The 16,633-nt window shown below is 44.4% G+C and overlaps 1 protein-coding gene and 1 long non-coding RNA gene across 2 annotated transcripts in view; one reads left to right on the top strand and one right to left on the bottom strand.

Annotated features, from left to right (window-relative positions):
* Positions 1–16,633, top strand: part of PLCXD2 (phosphatidylinositol specific phospholipase C X domain containing 2) — a 67,623-nt gene that overhangs the window by 43,078 nt on the left and 7,912 nt on the right. The gene's annotated exons all lie outside the window — the stretch shown is intronic.
* Positions 11,595–16,171, bottom strand: LOC308187614. Its single transcript, XR_013944823.1, has 3 exons — positions 16,026–16,171; positions 15,435–15,499; positions 11,595–14,537 (listed from the first exon to the last, which is right to left on the bottom strand). It is a non-coding gene; the product is annotated as an uncharacterized lncRNA (long non-coding RNA).

Here is a 16,633-nt window from a genome sequence, read left to right as displayed (position 1 = left end):
TTTCCAAGAACAGAAACTGATTCTTGGCTGACTTACCTACAATAAAGTTTTTAATCCAATATTGACCTAACTGCTAAAGAGCCTTCAGCACACTAGTCTTTTAGTTTTCGTTTAGGCTAACTTCTAAACCTCAGTTAGCATTCCCCTTTCTAGTCGCAGTGTTAAGTCAAGAGTTTACCACTGAATGTGGCAAGGAGGAGACATGAACAGCCTGGCGTCACCCAGTGCACCACAGCTTTGCTTCCCAGGAAGGAAAAATGCGAAGTGCGGGCAAGGTGTGCAGGCTCAAACCCCCCTGTCCACATTGGTAATCCAAAAGAGGTGGACACAGGTGGCTCTCTGTCAATACAGCATGACTGTAATGATGTTTTCATGTCCTGGGCATCTCATCCTGTGCAGATAGCTGGTGTACCTGTCAGCTTACGTCTCTTAAGCCTGACTGATGTGAGCACAAAAGAGAGCAAGAAGGAAGGAGGTGGCTGTTGGTGCTGCCTCACTGAAATGCCACGCACAGGAGACCCTGCGGGACTGTGACTGCCTTTTCTCCTCTTCTGTGTAAAAAGGACATTCAGACCAGGTTGATAGCTAAATTATTACTATCACTACAAGGCACCTGTGTACGTACCTAATGGCATGGCTTATGCTGGGTACAGCTGTTGTTTCAGGCTTCGTGCACATCATGCTCCTGGAAGTGGAGGGAGCAGCATCCCTGATGGAGAGTCTTTTCCAGAGCTGAACCTCAGGGGAACAATGCAAGCATCTGCTAAGGGTGTTGCTGGGGAGGAGGGACAACTGTGAACAGGGCTTTCCTGAGTAGCTTCCTGCACCATCAGGGAACATACTTACAAGGCATCACCTTAAGACACCTCTTTGCCTACTGGATACACCCATTCTCCTCTGAAGCAGAGGCAGGATAACAAGGATGCTGCTCTCTTATGCCGTAGCGGTCTGTGAGGATACCAGGACTGGGTGGAAAGCCACATGAGATGAAAAGATTCAAAAGTATGTTTCTGATGGGAAATGAAGAGCGAGTGAGCAAGTAGGGAGTGGGAAGGAGAAATTCCTGCCCCATGCATCCTGCTTCAGAAGAAGTTGTCAGAGGCCCCCTCCCCAACAGCTGGGCCACTGGCCTCCAGCAGCTGGAAAGTGATTATGGGCTGAGTGGTAAGCAAAACACAGGGCCTGGGAAAGGCCATATTCCTCACTGGGGCTGGAGAGCTATTTCCCTCTGTCTATTCTTGTCCTGCATAAAAATTCTGAACTGGCACCAGTCTGTAGCCAGTTGCAGCCAATGTTGCATATTTTATGTGTACCAGCCTTCTGTAAACATGGCTTAGAGCTGCTTACATCTGAAATTTAGGTTTAACTTCAAAATGGGAAGGAGGGATTATAAGCTCAATGTAAAAGGAAATGTTTTAGCACTTATTTTCAAACACGTTTTGGCATTATAAACTGATGTAGATCAGGCAGATTCCTACATTGTACCTAGAAATAGGAAAGGCTGTATGGAGAAGAGACCAATGACAGTGAAAGTTAAAAGGTAAACTAGCAGCATAAAGAGGGTTAATCCAAGTGAAAAATAACATGATGTCCTAAGGAAGCAGGCTGTTTGATCAGGCCTGCTACAGGGTCTTTTCTGCCTGAAAAAAATTCCATCTGTTGTCCAACTTCAGTTAAGCATGATAGAGGGAGAAAGGTACTCAACAAAATGAAGTTCTGCTGAGGCTTGGGAAAGCAGACAGCCAACAGCGGGGTAGAGACAGCATTGCTGTCCCCCAGGGAGAGCTCACAGGTGATTGCAGTCCTCATAGGCACCAGGGAATCCAGGCAGGGAGAACCCTTGTGAACACTGCTGCTGCTGCAGGAAAAGCTGCCCTGGGAGCGAGCTGTCCCTCCAGCAGGCTTTGTGAGCCCCTGCTGCCTCGGGAGCCACTTGTAGCATAACTAAGAAGTCTCTGTGTGGTAAGAGAGGAGCACAGGAGGTATTTGGTATGTTAGAGAGATGCTGTAGGGCTTTGTAAAAGCAAGCAGAAAGAAGCTATATGACTGGGGGGGGGGGGGGAATATCTTAAAAGAAGCAATAAAAAGCAAATAAAAAGAAACAATTCTAAAGCAAGTAGCTGCGTTAGCTGCATCTGTGTAGTCAGAGGCCATCACGATCCCTCCCTACCACCCGTGTGCCCAGGGCTGGTGGCTCCATGCAATTGCCACCATCTTGTCACCCTACTGAGGGGGGGGAGAGAGGAAGCCAGTTATTTCTGCCTTGGGGCAGGGCCCATGCCCTTCTCTTCCAGCATACGTACAGAAAATACTCAGAGTGGGAAGTTGTAGCTGGTGTCATGGTCACACAGGGATGTGCAGTGCAGAACCCTCTTGGGTTTGAGAATGGAGATGCAAGGCTATGGTAGGCTGTGGCCATCGTGGTGGCAATTGCCATCATGTCCCCTCTGTGCAAGCCCAGAAGTATTACATACCTCAAATACCATGAGCTAAGGTGGCCCAGTTGTCTGAGCTGTGATCAGTGATGTGGGAGGGGAGGAAAATTGTGCCTCTAGCAACAAATGTGAAGTCAAGAAGTGTAAATCCCCACTCTGAGGATTGTTCCATCTGGGCATGCAGTGGTTATTAAATTGCAGAGAGCCTGCTGGACTGTCCACTGCTGGCTGTCTACAATTAGACACACCGGTCTGTGTCTTCAGAAAGAGTTTTTGTATAAACATTGAGTTAATGAATCTCATTGCTAGTTATGTGTCCCATGTTCTAGCGAAGAGGCTAGGCATAAAGCTACCTGTGTCTTGAAAAATCCTGTGAATGAATGGAAATGGAAAGGAAGAAGATGGGGAAAAAAAGACAATACGCCTTTGACCATGTTGCATTTCACAGGTGTGAGTGTTAACACACTTCTGCAGGCTCTCCCTAGCACAGCTTTCCCAGGGCTAGCTGGTGGAGGAGTTTGCTGCACCAGTGCAGGAGAGGTGCAGTTCAGAGGTCCTTCCTATCTCCAAAAGCTCTCAAGGAGCTCCCTGCAGTGCTCGGTCCCAGAGCACACGTTTCAATTTGCCATGGGGATCGGAGGTGTTTGCTTTCAGGTGCTATGCGTGGCTGGAGATTTTCAGTAGGAGGGCAAATGTTCATAAGGAGTGGAAAATAATTCATGTGGTGGTTTGTGCGGTGCAGGCTCAGTGTTGGCTGATGAGGCTGGCGTTGGTACTTCCCCGCTTGGGAAAGGTCAGCCATGAGGAAGAGGAAGAAACCTGCTTCAAAGCATCCCAGAGCCTCGAAAGTGTCCTACCCTGTGTGAGGCTGGGATGTGGCAGTGCTGGGACAGTGCTCAACAAGAGGGAAATGAGCATCCCACGCCACGGTGGCTGAGCTATGAAATAGCTTGAAGCCTGTTCTTTGGCAAGCTGAGCTTGCATATGCATGATGATGGCCAAAAAATAATAATAAAGGAATATTCTGCTGTGGCAGGAAATCCTGCTACAGCAGCACTACGATGGAAATGGCAGTTTTGCTGCTGACAGTTTTCATTGTGGAAAAGCTGTGCTCTCTTAAAAGATCCTCATAAAGACCAAGTTACAGCTTTACGGATCATTTCCTATACTGGGGAAGTGGTGTGCTGGCCATATTATTTTATGGAGTAATATGTAGCAGTGTTAAATTTTAGCTTGAGCAAAATAGCAAGATTTATGAAATACTATGGTTTATAAAGGAAAAAATGACAGGGAATTGCACGAGGCAGGCTTTAAATCTATTTGAAGGCAATTGTAGTGTTCTAGAAGTTCTTGCTATGACGAGGGGCCTCTCTTGACTGCCAGCTCTAAGTGCATTTTGAAGATAGAGCCCCATGTTTTACATGTGAACCATGGCCATGCCTGCTTTGGTCTTCCAAGTGAAAGATGCCCTGACCAGTGTTAATGAGGAGCAGTGCTACCAGGCTCAACAAGGAACTGTTTCCCCAATACAGCGTTTGAGTGCAGAAGAAAACAATGCAACTGTGAGCCGTAAAACAGAATTGTGCTGTGAAAGGATTTAATTTAGCAGTTGTAGAAACCCAGACTTCAAAATTCTCTGAGATGGAGGAGGTGGGTTTTTCGTGTGTGTGTAATACTCATTTTAGATCCAGGCTTCTCAGGTCTCTGGCTTCATCATGCTGTTGGATCCCCTTGGAAATGAATGGGGAATGAAACTGAACGTGTGCAGACCATGTTGATCGTCAGCACTACCAGCTGATGTTTTCCAAATTAAGCTGTACTGTGTTTCTGTATTCACCTAACAGCCCTCGGGCAGGGGAAAAGAGCTTTTGTTACATGTCGCAGCAAGTCAAACCTCTCTTGTCCTCTTGGAGAACATCTCTGGGCCTGTTCTTTGAGGCAAGGGGGAAGGCTGAGCAATGGCTAACCTGATTTGCCTTGGGGACGGCTTGGGTCATGTTAGGGGATCGGGTTTTGGAAGGGAGGCCAAAATGTGGCCGCATCTTCAAAGAGATGACAGGAGGCACTTGTCACTGCCACCTCCCCTTGGTAAGCAAGCCCATGCCAGCTGAAGGTGTTTTGACACACGTTTTCTGTCCCTGCTCTATTAAGGGAAGTCTTTTGACTCTTCCTTTACAACAGCAGGGTAGGATAGTGTGGTGTCCATTCCTGAGGTCCTGTCTGGTCCCTAGTCAAACGAGGAGGGGGGCACCTTAATCTGTGGTGATGCATTGTCTTGACCAGCGTTTTCTTCAGCCTTTCTTCAACCCCGTGCTTCCAATTCCTGGACCTGGACACCTTTTCTCTGCTCTAGCTGCTAGTTGGCATAAATTAGAGAGCAAGTTCTTTCAGGCAGGGGCTGTGCTTACCTGCCTGTTTATCTGGCATCAGTGGGCCTCCAGTCTTGACTGGAGCTTCAAGCATAAGCAATGCCCATTGTCAGAACAGATTATTCAGAGCAGAGCGATCTGAAGTCATTTGGTTATGAAAGGCTCCTCGGAGCAGGAGGGCTTGCCGTGGCCCAGAAATGTTGGCATGGAAATTGATTACATGGAAGGAGTTACGTGGCAGACGGAGAGCTCTTCCCGGTGCAGGCAGCATGCGGCGTCCTGGAGATGGAGCCTGTTATGCGAAATACACATGCAGCCCTCCTGAAGGGAGCAAAAACTCGGGGGCCAAAGGAGCCAGTGTGCAAGGAAAAGGGGAGATGGCACTGGAGGGTGTGATGTGAGAGGAAAGGAACAGTAACTGCAGCAGGGAGGGTGAGATAAGGGGCTCAGGATACAGGGCATGAGGAGTGATTCCCTTCCAAGCACTGAAGAATACGCAGCTGCTTGAAATGGGCCACAAGCCCTTTTCCTCTTCCATTTCTCTGCTCTGCTGCGTGCCTCTGAGGAATGTGCCTGCCAAATCCGCTCTCAGGGCTGGCGGGGAGAAGCCCTGCCTAATTATTCATATCTGCCGTGTTTCCAAGCGCTTTGCTGCTGTTTCTGCTGCAGCCTGGCAGCAGCTGAGGATATGCCATCTCCTGAAGGGTGACCCAGGCCTTGAAATCAGTAGTTACACTCCCCATCAAAACTGTGGGACTTGCTGAGGTCCCCAGGTGTTCCACCCTGTGCTGCTCCCAGAGCTGCTGAGGATGGCCACCTGGGCAGGCACGCTGCCGGGGGCACTCAGTGGAAGTTTTCGTAAAATAGAATTTGGGATTTCCCTAAATATTTCTTTTAGTGCAAAAGTTGTGCTTAGAAAAAAAAAAAAAAAAAAAAAACAAACATGGGGCTGAAGGTCTTAATGGGGACTTTGTTAAAACTTAATCTGAAATAGTAAAGCTGCCTCAAAGGCTGCGTGCAGGAGAATAGCTCTGTGGACGATCAAAGCCACTCCTCTGGTGCACTCTAACCAGTACAGCAAGGGAATTTCCTAGCAATATGCAATTATGAGTGTGCAATGTGTTAAATACCTACAAAATGATGCTCAGCTCAGAGCAACAAAACCGTCTTCATGTGATGTGACCAGTTTTAAAAATAAGGAACAAGTGAACCAAGCAGCAAGGGGTAGATGGGTGCATCCAGTGTCCACATCTCCAGCAGTGGCAGCTATCCAGTTCTTGAGACTGCAGCAAAGAAATCCCCCAAACTGATCTGTGAGATGGTGTGATAGCTGTATATGCAGTGAAGAGACCAAGTTTCTTTCCTAATCCACATGGTGATCATTTTAAACCATGAAGCATGAAATGCGATTACCCTTGTCCAGTGTTTGAATTAGGGGACTGTGAGGAAAGGCTCAGTGATCTGACTTGTGTGAGGGAGGGGACAACAGGCACCAAGCCTGGGAGCTGCTTCTGCATGTCTCTGTGAAGCAGGGGAGAAGTAGCTCTGTCACTTATGAGCTGGAATTTTAGTATGATGAAATAAATGTGTGAAAATTCTGCCAGGAAGAGTGTCATGTGGGTCTTAGGTATGGACGAGAGCTGCTATGGGGGACAAATGAGTGACATCCTGGTCTTTCCCCACAAACTGGTAACCAGTTCTTGGGGGGGACAGGAAAAAAGCTGCTTGGAAATGAACATTTAGGCAGCACCAGGCTCTGTACGGATCTTCGTTTAAGCTGTAGGTATGGTGACAAACCAGCCTTAGCTGTACCTGAGCACCTGCTAGTTGGCACCAAAGCCGGAGTGCAGGTGCCGATGAATGAACCCGCATTTACAGATGGGTTTCCCCACTCTGCCAGCTCCTGTAACCACGGACAGCCATCCATCCACATGGAGCGGGCCTGCCGTGGCATTGTGAGGGGAGCTGACGGGGGACCCCTTTATCTCGCTTTTCAGCAGCTGACAAGACTTCTGTGCTGCAGCCTGAGCGCTGTGTCTGCGACGACGTGGAGACTGCCCCCATCCCGCCTGTCCTACAGCAGAGATGGGGAAGCCTTATGGCATTGCTTTGAACTGACAGAGAGGTGTCAACTTTGCCCCAAAGAAGAAATAGTTTACAAGGTCCTAGTGCCTCTGTATTTTACTACATGTCCACCTGAAACTGCTACAGGCGTGTCTACAGAGGCACAGAAAATAGTATTGGCGGGGGCTTCGGTTTGCAAAGCCCTCTCTGGGAGCACCATCCCCTGCCCTGCCCCAAAAGGTTTCTAGTGGCAATCAGTGGAAAATCCGGCGTGCTTTGCTGTTGCTCTGACGCTGGTATTTTTCATGGTAGGAGGCAGGCAAATTCACTTTGCAGTCAGATAACCTTTCTTTTGAGCCTGTGCTGCCATTTGCGCTGTTAGCTTCACACAGAAGCCATGGTATTCACCAAACTGTGTGCCTTTCAAGTTAAAGCGTGTACATAGGAACGGCTTAAAGCTAGTGGTTCTTGTCATTGAAATACAAAGTGGAAATTTACTGTCGCTTCTTCACTTGCATTTGCTTTCTAGACCGTTTCCATGGTTATCTAACCAGTTATGGTGGTTCTCTACACTGAGAAGAATTGCTGTCTGGCTCTGGAAGCAGCTGAGTTAAATGTTTTGGTTTTAACGGTGTGTTTTCATCTTAGTGTACTGGCATCCTACCATCGCCTTTAGAGAGACAAATCGCATAAACACAGACATTCACAGCTCTGTTTGCTGTAACTGACTGCTTGCAAGTACTTGACTCTGCTTGCAATTGCTTGGGCTTGAACATGTAATTATATTCAGGAGATATCGGAGGTCAGTATCAAGGAAGTATGCCCATTTGGCGAGCTAAGCCTGGAAGCCAGATTTAAAGAAATCGACACAGAAAAAAGAAGTACATCTCAGCTTTAGTCTGGTGGACTGCTGTTATGCCATGGGTTTATCTGAGGATGGAATGGTGTTCTCTGCCCATCTATAAAATGCTGTATAATACGTTAAAATAGATGCTTCTCATTAGTATTATTCTTTCCCAAAGACTTGCTCCTGGCCTTTAAAAACAAATGTATTTTCCCTCTTTTCACTGTTCACCTTGCACAAGCTATCGTGTAGGTTATTGGCAAGCTACCTACAAAGAGGTTCCATTCTGGTTGTCTATCTTCCTTTCCTATCACGTTCCTAGGGCGTTATTATATTTACAAGGGTTGTATGACGAGTCTGTGCACGGAGACGTTCTAGAGCTTCTTTCCCAGTCTGCTGCCTCCTTGAGGAACATCTGGAGGGGTGCTGGAGAGCTGTCATCACATTGGGTGAGTCTCGCTGCTGAGCGCAGGGGTTTCCATGCATGAGCTGGAGCGGGCTTTGAGCCTCCAGCCTGCCTCCTCGGCCCAATCCGGCCGTGTTGCTGCCCAAAAAGAAAAGGCCGTGGAGGAAAATGGGGGTGGCTTCAGGCTGGAAGCCAGGAGAGATGCCCCTGTTGCTGAGCACAGACTTGTGTGTTTGTCCTGCTGTGAATTTGGCTGGGGCTCTGTGGTGTGCTTAATGACCCCTCCTCATTCAGCACTGACAGCTTTTTTTGTCCATGCCTTGTCCTAGGTTGTGCTGTCCACTGACAGCACGTAACCAAAAGGCTGTGAATCCCATTCTGGTTAGGCATTATTTAAGGGGTCCATTATTTATTATCAAGTAAGCAAGTACAGACAGAAATGACATAGTTTGAGCTATGAATCACGCCTGACTCAAGTTAAAGGTTAAAACTCCAATTCAACTTTCATCTGTATCAAATGCTGTTCTGCTATTGTCACTAACACATGCGAACAACAACAAAAAAAGCTGTTAGTACAAGAAATCTTCTAATGTAAAGTATTCATCTTATCTTGTTTCAGACTAGGTATTTCAAGTGTGTCTTTGCTTGCATTTAACAGTTGTCAAAACAGTTGAATGTGGCAGAGGGCTTGTTTCTCATCAGCAAACTTCGCAGCCTGTCTGACTTCAGATAATAAATCCCTTTGTGGCACAAAATGTTTTCCCGTGGAGAAACTAGTTATTAACTTTTGCCTTCATAGAAGTTTTAATAATACGCTGCATGAAGGAGATATCTGTGGTTTGGATGGGGAAGAGACGAGAAGAAATGCAGCAATTTGTATTTACATATTAGGCAATGCGTCTGGAGGAGTGGGGATGTGATAGGATTAATTATGCCGGGCTGCAGCGACAGCCGAAAAATCAAGCACACAAATATGGACATATCTTCTGACTGCTCTGAGTGCTGGCCACCGCAAATACTGGCTGTGAAGTTGGCCCTGCTTGGTTATCTCATTATTTCAAATTAACTCTCATTTCCTCCAGATGCACGTGGCATTACTCATTTCTATCTGGTATGCATAGTTTGCTTAATATTTTGGGGGGATTATTTGCTATTCTTTCTCTGGACTTGGCTTAGTAATCCTGATGCTGCTACTTCTATCCCCCCACTCCATGACTGAAACACTCCGCAGAGAACATTAGGGGATGAAAATAAATGAACTTAACTGGGCATTCCAGATTTAATAATCCTGTTGATATTAGTGTTTTAGGAGCCACAAATGCTCCTACAAATACTTGGAAGTCTCCAAATATTTGAAAATAATTAATATTCTGATCTGGTAAATGAACACTAACTAAGTTACAGGTTGAAATTCCTCTTTTCTTTTTTTTTTAATGTTGTACTTTATTTTTAGCTTTCTTCTTTGTTCCCATGCTACTCTGTTGGACGAAATTGCAGCTAGCCAAAGGTGTTGGCCTTTGTCACAGGCTGTCATTATTTTGCATGGGAAGTGAAAAGCCTTTGGGTTCACAGGCAGGGAGTGCTCTTACTGTATTGCTGCACAATGCATAGCTCCCGTGTTCTCTGCCATAATCAAGGCTTTGCTCACAATTGCTTGGCTGGTATTTACTTTCTCGTTGTTGTTATTATGTTGATTCGGTGCAAGGAATGAACTTTCTGTCACCTGCAGTTGCTCTTATGGTGCTGGTGCATGAAGTGCAGGAAACCCCTGGCTTGGTGCTTCCAGGTAGCTCTTACACCAGTTATCAGCCAGCACCACCATCCCACGTACATCCTGTGCCTTCCCGCTGGAGCCCCACCTGCACTCCCCCACCTCAGCACTCTTCATCGCTGATGCTAGATCCTCACTGGGAAGCAGGGTCCCCCAAACCAACGTACTTCAGTATTGCCACTGGTAACGGCAGCAGCTCTGGGCTCTGTGCTTCATGCACAAGCAGAAAGAGATGGTCGTTGGCACAGTCTGTGTACTGGTAATATTTGAAGCATGCAACTTGTCTGGGAAACCCTAATTAAGACCAGTCAAGTCCTGCAGCGTTGCTCTTCTGTGGCTGGTTGTGAAGACTTGGAGATGTCAAATCTAGCCCTAGAGTCTCAGCTGTGGGCTCTCGCTCTTCATGCCAGAACTCAAAATATTCTCTGCTTTTCCTGAGCCCTTGAAAAAATGTTAAGAAACAAGTGACATCTGTCTCGCACATCTCTTCCTGGCATGCAAGCAGTGGATCTAATGACCATCAAAGGGTATTTTAAGAGTGGAGTAGACAGCAAAGAGGTGCAGGCTCAAAAATTTGCAAGAGTTTTAACTGTGTAGGTTCTCGGGCTATTCGTTTTGTAGCTTGGTGTGGCTTTTAAAGATCGGGGTTAATTATTTGAAATACAGGCTAAACAGAATATATAACTGTAAGTCCTTTAGTAACCTTTGGAAATCAAAACTTGCGTTGCTGTTAGTCCGCTAACTCAAGGAGGAATATGCAGCTTTATAACATCAGGCAAAAAAAAATGACGCTACCCTAGTTGAGACCTCTTGGATGTATGTACAACTTCACACAACGTTGTGGAAATGTCTGATGTACAAGAGCATAATAAATCTCCTGCTGTGTCTCAGCTGTAGGGAAATGGCTCCATCTCTGAATTGTCCTTGCAAATGGTTTGCTATACTTGAGGGGCAAATTGCATAATTAGGCAATTAGTAGTAAAAACTTCACTCCTCGCCACTGGAGTGCAACAATGTGCAGCTGAATGTATTGCTCATTTGCTCCTGGAAGTTCTTTTTTGCTTCTTAAACAGTCAGCACTGGTTGAGTAATCTTTTTTTCATATAAGAAAAACAGCTCTGATTACACAGCCGCTGCTCTCTGTATTTCCATCCTGAATACATCTCAGACTCGTTTCTCCTTTCAGACCTACGTGTTGAGTAGTCATCAATACAAGATACTTCGCAATTACCTCGGCTTGTTTCAGAGAAGGCAATTAAGCATGTGATGCGATTCTTGTAAAGCAATGCTTTGTTTTAATAGGTCGTGTTGAAAACAAATTATGATGATCCATTGAACGCATGGCTTGAAGTGCTGCTGCTTCATGCCGGAATACTGCTGCAGCCACAGGTGGTAAATCGGCCAAGGGAATATATAGGCTGTAGCAGTTTTTCCAAGAGGGTGTGTGATGTGGTTGAGGAGAAAGTAATGGCATGGGGAAAAAAAGTAATCTTCCATCCCTCGCAGAGTAACTCGTATCCAGAAGTAATTACATCACCGTCTCAATCTTTCCAATGTCATCAGTTTTGATAATTATGTATGTGCCTGTCTGTAATAAGCAGTAAAGTTTACCTAAAACAGAGCATGTCTTTTTGGCAAGCCACTACATCTGCTTGGAAAGGATTATGTGTATGTGCTGACTCATCTGGCATAGGTATGTGATTATTTTACTTCATTAGGTAAAATTTGAGGAGGGTTTCTGAGACCATTTGGTTTGTGAATTTAAACAGTCCTGTGACCAGCACAGGGAGTTAGTAGACTGAAGGAGAGTGTTTAATCTGTTATCTTTCTTCAGTAATAAAGCAAGATTAAGAAAAGATTGAGGATGGACTCTGGGATGCCTGAATTTGGTTCAGTACTGCAAGGAATTGTCTGCTCGTGGAGTTTAGCTTAGGCTTCTCTGGTGCCAAACAAAAATCGAGATCCCCAGTGTTTGCAAGCAGAACCTTTGCCTGAAACCTCTCAACCTCTAGGAATGTCAGCTTCTGTGTTGATTTAAACATATATATGTATGACCATTAAAGAGTTTTTTCAATTTTATAAGAATTAAACCTGCATAAGGCCTGCAGCCAATTTAGGATGTTAATCAATAGAAACATTTCTGAGGCTATTTCTGCTGACAGATGATTTTTGCGTAGGAACAGTTCTTAGCTTACGCAAGACCTGGTTTTCATTTTAAAATTAATTCTTCTTTTTAGGTATCTTAAAACACTGATATTTCTAACATAGCTTCTCACTCCATCTCCTTACCTTCTCTGCGTCTCCATGCCAGCTGGCCAGAAAACCCAAGGCTTCCACAGGACGTCTGCAGGGGATTTTTATGGTCTGTCCGAGTGCCTGGGGCACCCTGCCCACCTAAGTGGCCGGGAAGGCAGGGAAAGGCTTTCCCCGGGCAAGCAGCTTGGAGCAGGAGCACTGCTTTGGTGAAGGACTCGGCCGTTCCCTTTGCAGAAGTGCTGGCTAATGCCACAGCAGCGCAGTCACTGCAGCAGGTGGCTGGGGTCTCTCAGCACCCACTAATCCCATACGTAGGATTTGGGCCTCCTCCACAGCCCATTCATGGCATAGGTTGCCGGGGTCAGCAGCAGCCTGGAGCCACCTCATGTTGCCACTTCCCCTCAGGGAATTAAAAGCCCTCCTGGGCCAGGTTTGCCCTGTGGCATGGGCTGGGGGGATGTGTATCTAACAGCTCGGGAAGGAAACAAAAAGGTTTGTAGTGACATAGCTCCCAAATACTCTGTTCTCCCTTCTCCAAAGGCTTATTAGTGTCACAGTGGGCTTATAGGTACATGATGTGAAGGGCTAAGGGGGCACATGAGGAAACTGATCCCCCAAGGAAGGTAACCTCCTGCGGTAGGTCCCCAGGTTGGTGCAGCTACCCCATCCTTCCCTTGGCAATGGAAACAGCTGTTTAAAATTTAGAGTACCGTGGCCTAAACCTGCATGTGGATCATGAGTGACCCTCAACACAGCCCTTGCAGCAGGCTCAGGCTGACGTTGCACGGCACAGTTTTGTGAAGTGATTGACTCGTGTTGTCTTCCCACTTTTCAGACACCACGCAGGATCTGGGTTTTCAGAGGGAAGTACTCAAGGCAGTCTAAAAACCAAAGCCTTCTGAGCAGTTCTGTGTGTTGAATACGCAGATTCAGAGGTCCAAACCCACAGTTAGTTTAGAACATATTGACTGGAATATTTCAAATCCAATTCTTCATCTTTTAATTTCTGGGAATAATTCTGTTGACATCACTGCTGACATAGAAATTGTCAGTCTTTGAATTTCATTACTGTCACTGTGGGTGCCGTAGTAATGGGAGCATTATAATGCTTTCAACTCTTACAACACAAAGAAAATCTCAGCCTTTTTTGAATGACTTGTTTATTCTGGCTGAATTGAGAGAAAATTCTAGCCTTTGCTTTTGTTTTGGGTATCAAAATTAGAAGTTCGGTTAAATGGTGATTTTATGCAATTTTTTTCTGCAAATCTAGATTGTTTCTTACTTACCACAAATGAAAAACAAAGTGAAGTGTAGCAAGACTTTAAAATGCTAGCTTTTCCAGATGCGACACTTGAGGGCCAGATGTTCACAGAAAAGACTTTTGGCTTCCTACCAAGGTATCAAAAATGTTCAGGACAAATTAAAATACATTTTGTTAATTGCCAAAATCCAAACAGAATAAGAAAATATTTTGTGAAGAGAAAGACCATTATTCTGACTCTATTCTATTACACTGATGATAAGGGTTGAGTTCCATACTCAGACTGGTACAGATCCATAATAATTCTTACATCAATATCTAGTTCATATTTACACTGCTGTTCAGGCAAGGGAGCTGAATATTGCCTAGGTTGTTACCACAACTTTGAAAGCTTGCAGTTCTCTCAGACAAATTACCTGAGATTAAGCTTTTAAAAGGTTTACATTAGTTTTAACATGTACATTTACTCATTCATTATTTCAAATTGAAAAAAGTCTGAGCAGTCTGTGGAAAAATCAAGTCATGTTTTGATACTGGTTACATCCTGCTAAAATATTTTCTGAAATATAACAGTAAGTAGAAAATTACATTTAAAAGATATGTGGATATATCATAATCCATGAACTAAATTTGTTTTAACAACCTAACTGCAGGCATGGAGCATTAGAAATGCTAACCAATGAAAAGAAAGACTTTACATGAAAATTGTAATGGTGAAGTCTAATTTTTTGATTAACCTCTAAAAGGACAACAATGAGAAGTAGAAAACTTGCTACTCTTTTAGAAAAGAAAAAGAAAAAAAAAGAAAAAGCTGGATGTTTCTCCATGTACAATCCTTGCAGCCATGTCTAGAAAATGGGAGTTGTCTGTATCAGATAAATCCCTGATTGCATGTATTATCGCTTTACCAAGTTTTCCAGACCCGGCAGGATACACTTTGAGCTCATGTTTGGAGATAAAAGATAACATTTGACATTCAGCTAAACCACATGCAATGTCAGATCCTGCAAACTGAACACAACCCGTCCATGTTGACTTTTCTCTGGGGCCAAAACTCCGCTGCACAGTCCCTGCATGGTCATCGCCCTTCCCTGAGTGTCCGATCCAGCTGGTTGTCCGAGGGGTTCCTGCCTACAGACAGTAAAAATCGGAGAAGTTTGCTGCAGGTGAGACTGACATGGGACTGCATCCTCCTCAAATGTGACTCTAATGGACTCTGAATGACCCAGGCACTGTTAACGTCATTAATTTGCCTTCTGGAAAGTGAATCTAAAAACTTGCACAGTTCGCTTTTGTTTCAATACTCCGCTAACATTCCTTCAAAGTCCATCAAGATGAACGAGCAAAATACTGTGTTAATGGTGAAGAAAATATGTTTTCGTTTAAATTTTTCAAACCACCTATATAAGTTTATTCTTTAATGGGCGGAAAAAAAGGAAAAAACTGATTGAGTAGTTGGTTTGAGTTTTGTGCTCTTTTGTATTGGGCCTAAAATGGTTTGTTGAATTTAATCTGAATTTGTGCTTTTAGTTCCCACATACCTGTTAATTTCTGTAAATAAATTTGTTGCTCTTTTACACTAATGTTCAATATTAGCAATAGAAATGAGTAAGAAAAGATTTTTTTGTGCATCAGATTTCACGACATAGGAGTGCAGACTGTGCTTCAGGGTTAAATTATTAACTATGGTGTATAATACTAATGACAGAAATAGCAAGGTAAAGAAATCTATACATACGATATTTATTGTTTAATACATAAAATAGTTCACTTATGACTAAATACAGGAGCAAATAAAATCTGGAATTGAAAGGAAAAAGGACACAAGATTATATTTTCAATTTTAGTGTAAGCTAATGTTAAAGGAATATTGAGTTCTTGAGATGCAAATCTTATCTCTTAGATCATTCCCAAAAATCGAAGATACAAATTCAACATTAAAATGTTATCTTGCAAAGCAGAAGGTTTAGAGCTCTTGCTCAGCAGTCCCCCAGCTGAATTCCTCAAACAGTAAAACTACATGCTTACCTTTGCATGGGCACTTCAAAAGTAGAAAATGCACTGTAGACTAACGGCTTCTGAAGAAAAGGAATCTAAATGTGCAAAAGAAATGACAATACTGAGTAATGGATAAGATAGGGGGAAAGCCTTAATTGGCCAGTGAAGCTCTTTATACCTTCATTGCAAAAACACAACCTCTGTGATTGTGTTTTGGCCTCTTGTTGTGGTGCCGAGTCGGGGAACTCACTGAGTGGAGAACTTCTGTGAGCCAGAGTTCCCCTGAGCATCCCTGCCTCTGGCAGAGAGGCTGTCCTGCCTGCTGTTTGGGATCTGGGAGCAAAAACCCTACAGGACTTGTATCGGTCACTGGCTGTCATAAAGCCAAAACGTGCCACTTAAACTTGAACATCTGCACACTGCAAATTAAATTCTATAATTACCATGCAAAGCTCTACGGTATGAGGAAGAAATACGTCTTGGTGTTCCTCATTAAGGTCCAAGGTGAAGTATAAGACATGCTGATAGTTTTAATTGTGGTATAATTTTGCCTGGGGACGACGTATATGTTTATAATATGGTGATTCACAACACCTTTCAGAAGGGGGAATACATACTTACTGGTATCTGCATCCTCCGTTGTGGATAGATGGTTGGCTTTTTTGTCTGGCTGAGGTGACAGCATCTTTTCAGGATATGTTGAGCAAAGGATACTCTATTTTTTCATTATTACTGCCTCACTACTATCGTGTTACTGTTGAATCTGACTGAAAATATTAGAAAAAGTAGATGAGTATGGAATGGGTGGGAGAGGAAATGAGGTAACTGACAAAGTCAATGGTTGACATAGTCTAAAACTTTAAATCTATGGCTCCTGGAGCCCCAAATGCCATCTCTGTATGGAGTGAATAAGGTCTTTCAGTGGAACTGTGCTAGTTACCCTGGATCCTACAGGCTTGAGGGCTTCTGGAAATGTTTCCTGTTTTGGTGTTGTGAGGGCGCCTGTAACTCATGATTAGGTTTCCAGACCGCTTTGTCGATGTTCGTGTTTGGGAGAAATCTGAGAACAAAAAACAAGTGCTCCATCATCTTTTGGTTTTCACTTGAAATGTTTTTATAGAAACCAAAAGAGTCTGCTGGACTTCTTTGAGGAATGAAATAGGATAGCGTGAAGAAATAACATGTTTTTAGTATTTGTTTGTTTTACAGCAGATAAAGATGACAGATAT

This window comes from Anser brachyrhynchus (genome assembly GCF_964034855.1).
Source record: "Anser brachyrhynchus genome assembly, chromosome: 1".
NCBI classification, from domain to species: domain Eukaryota; kingdom Metazoa; phylum Chordata; class Aves; order Anseriformes; family Anatidae; genus Anser; species Anser brachyrhynchus.
Note: the sequence above shows the minus strand (reverse complement) of the source record. Positions and strands in the feature narration are given on the sequence as shown.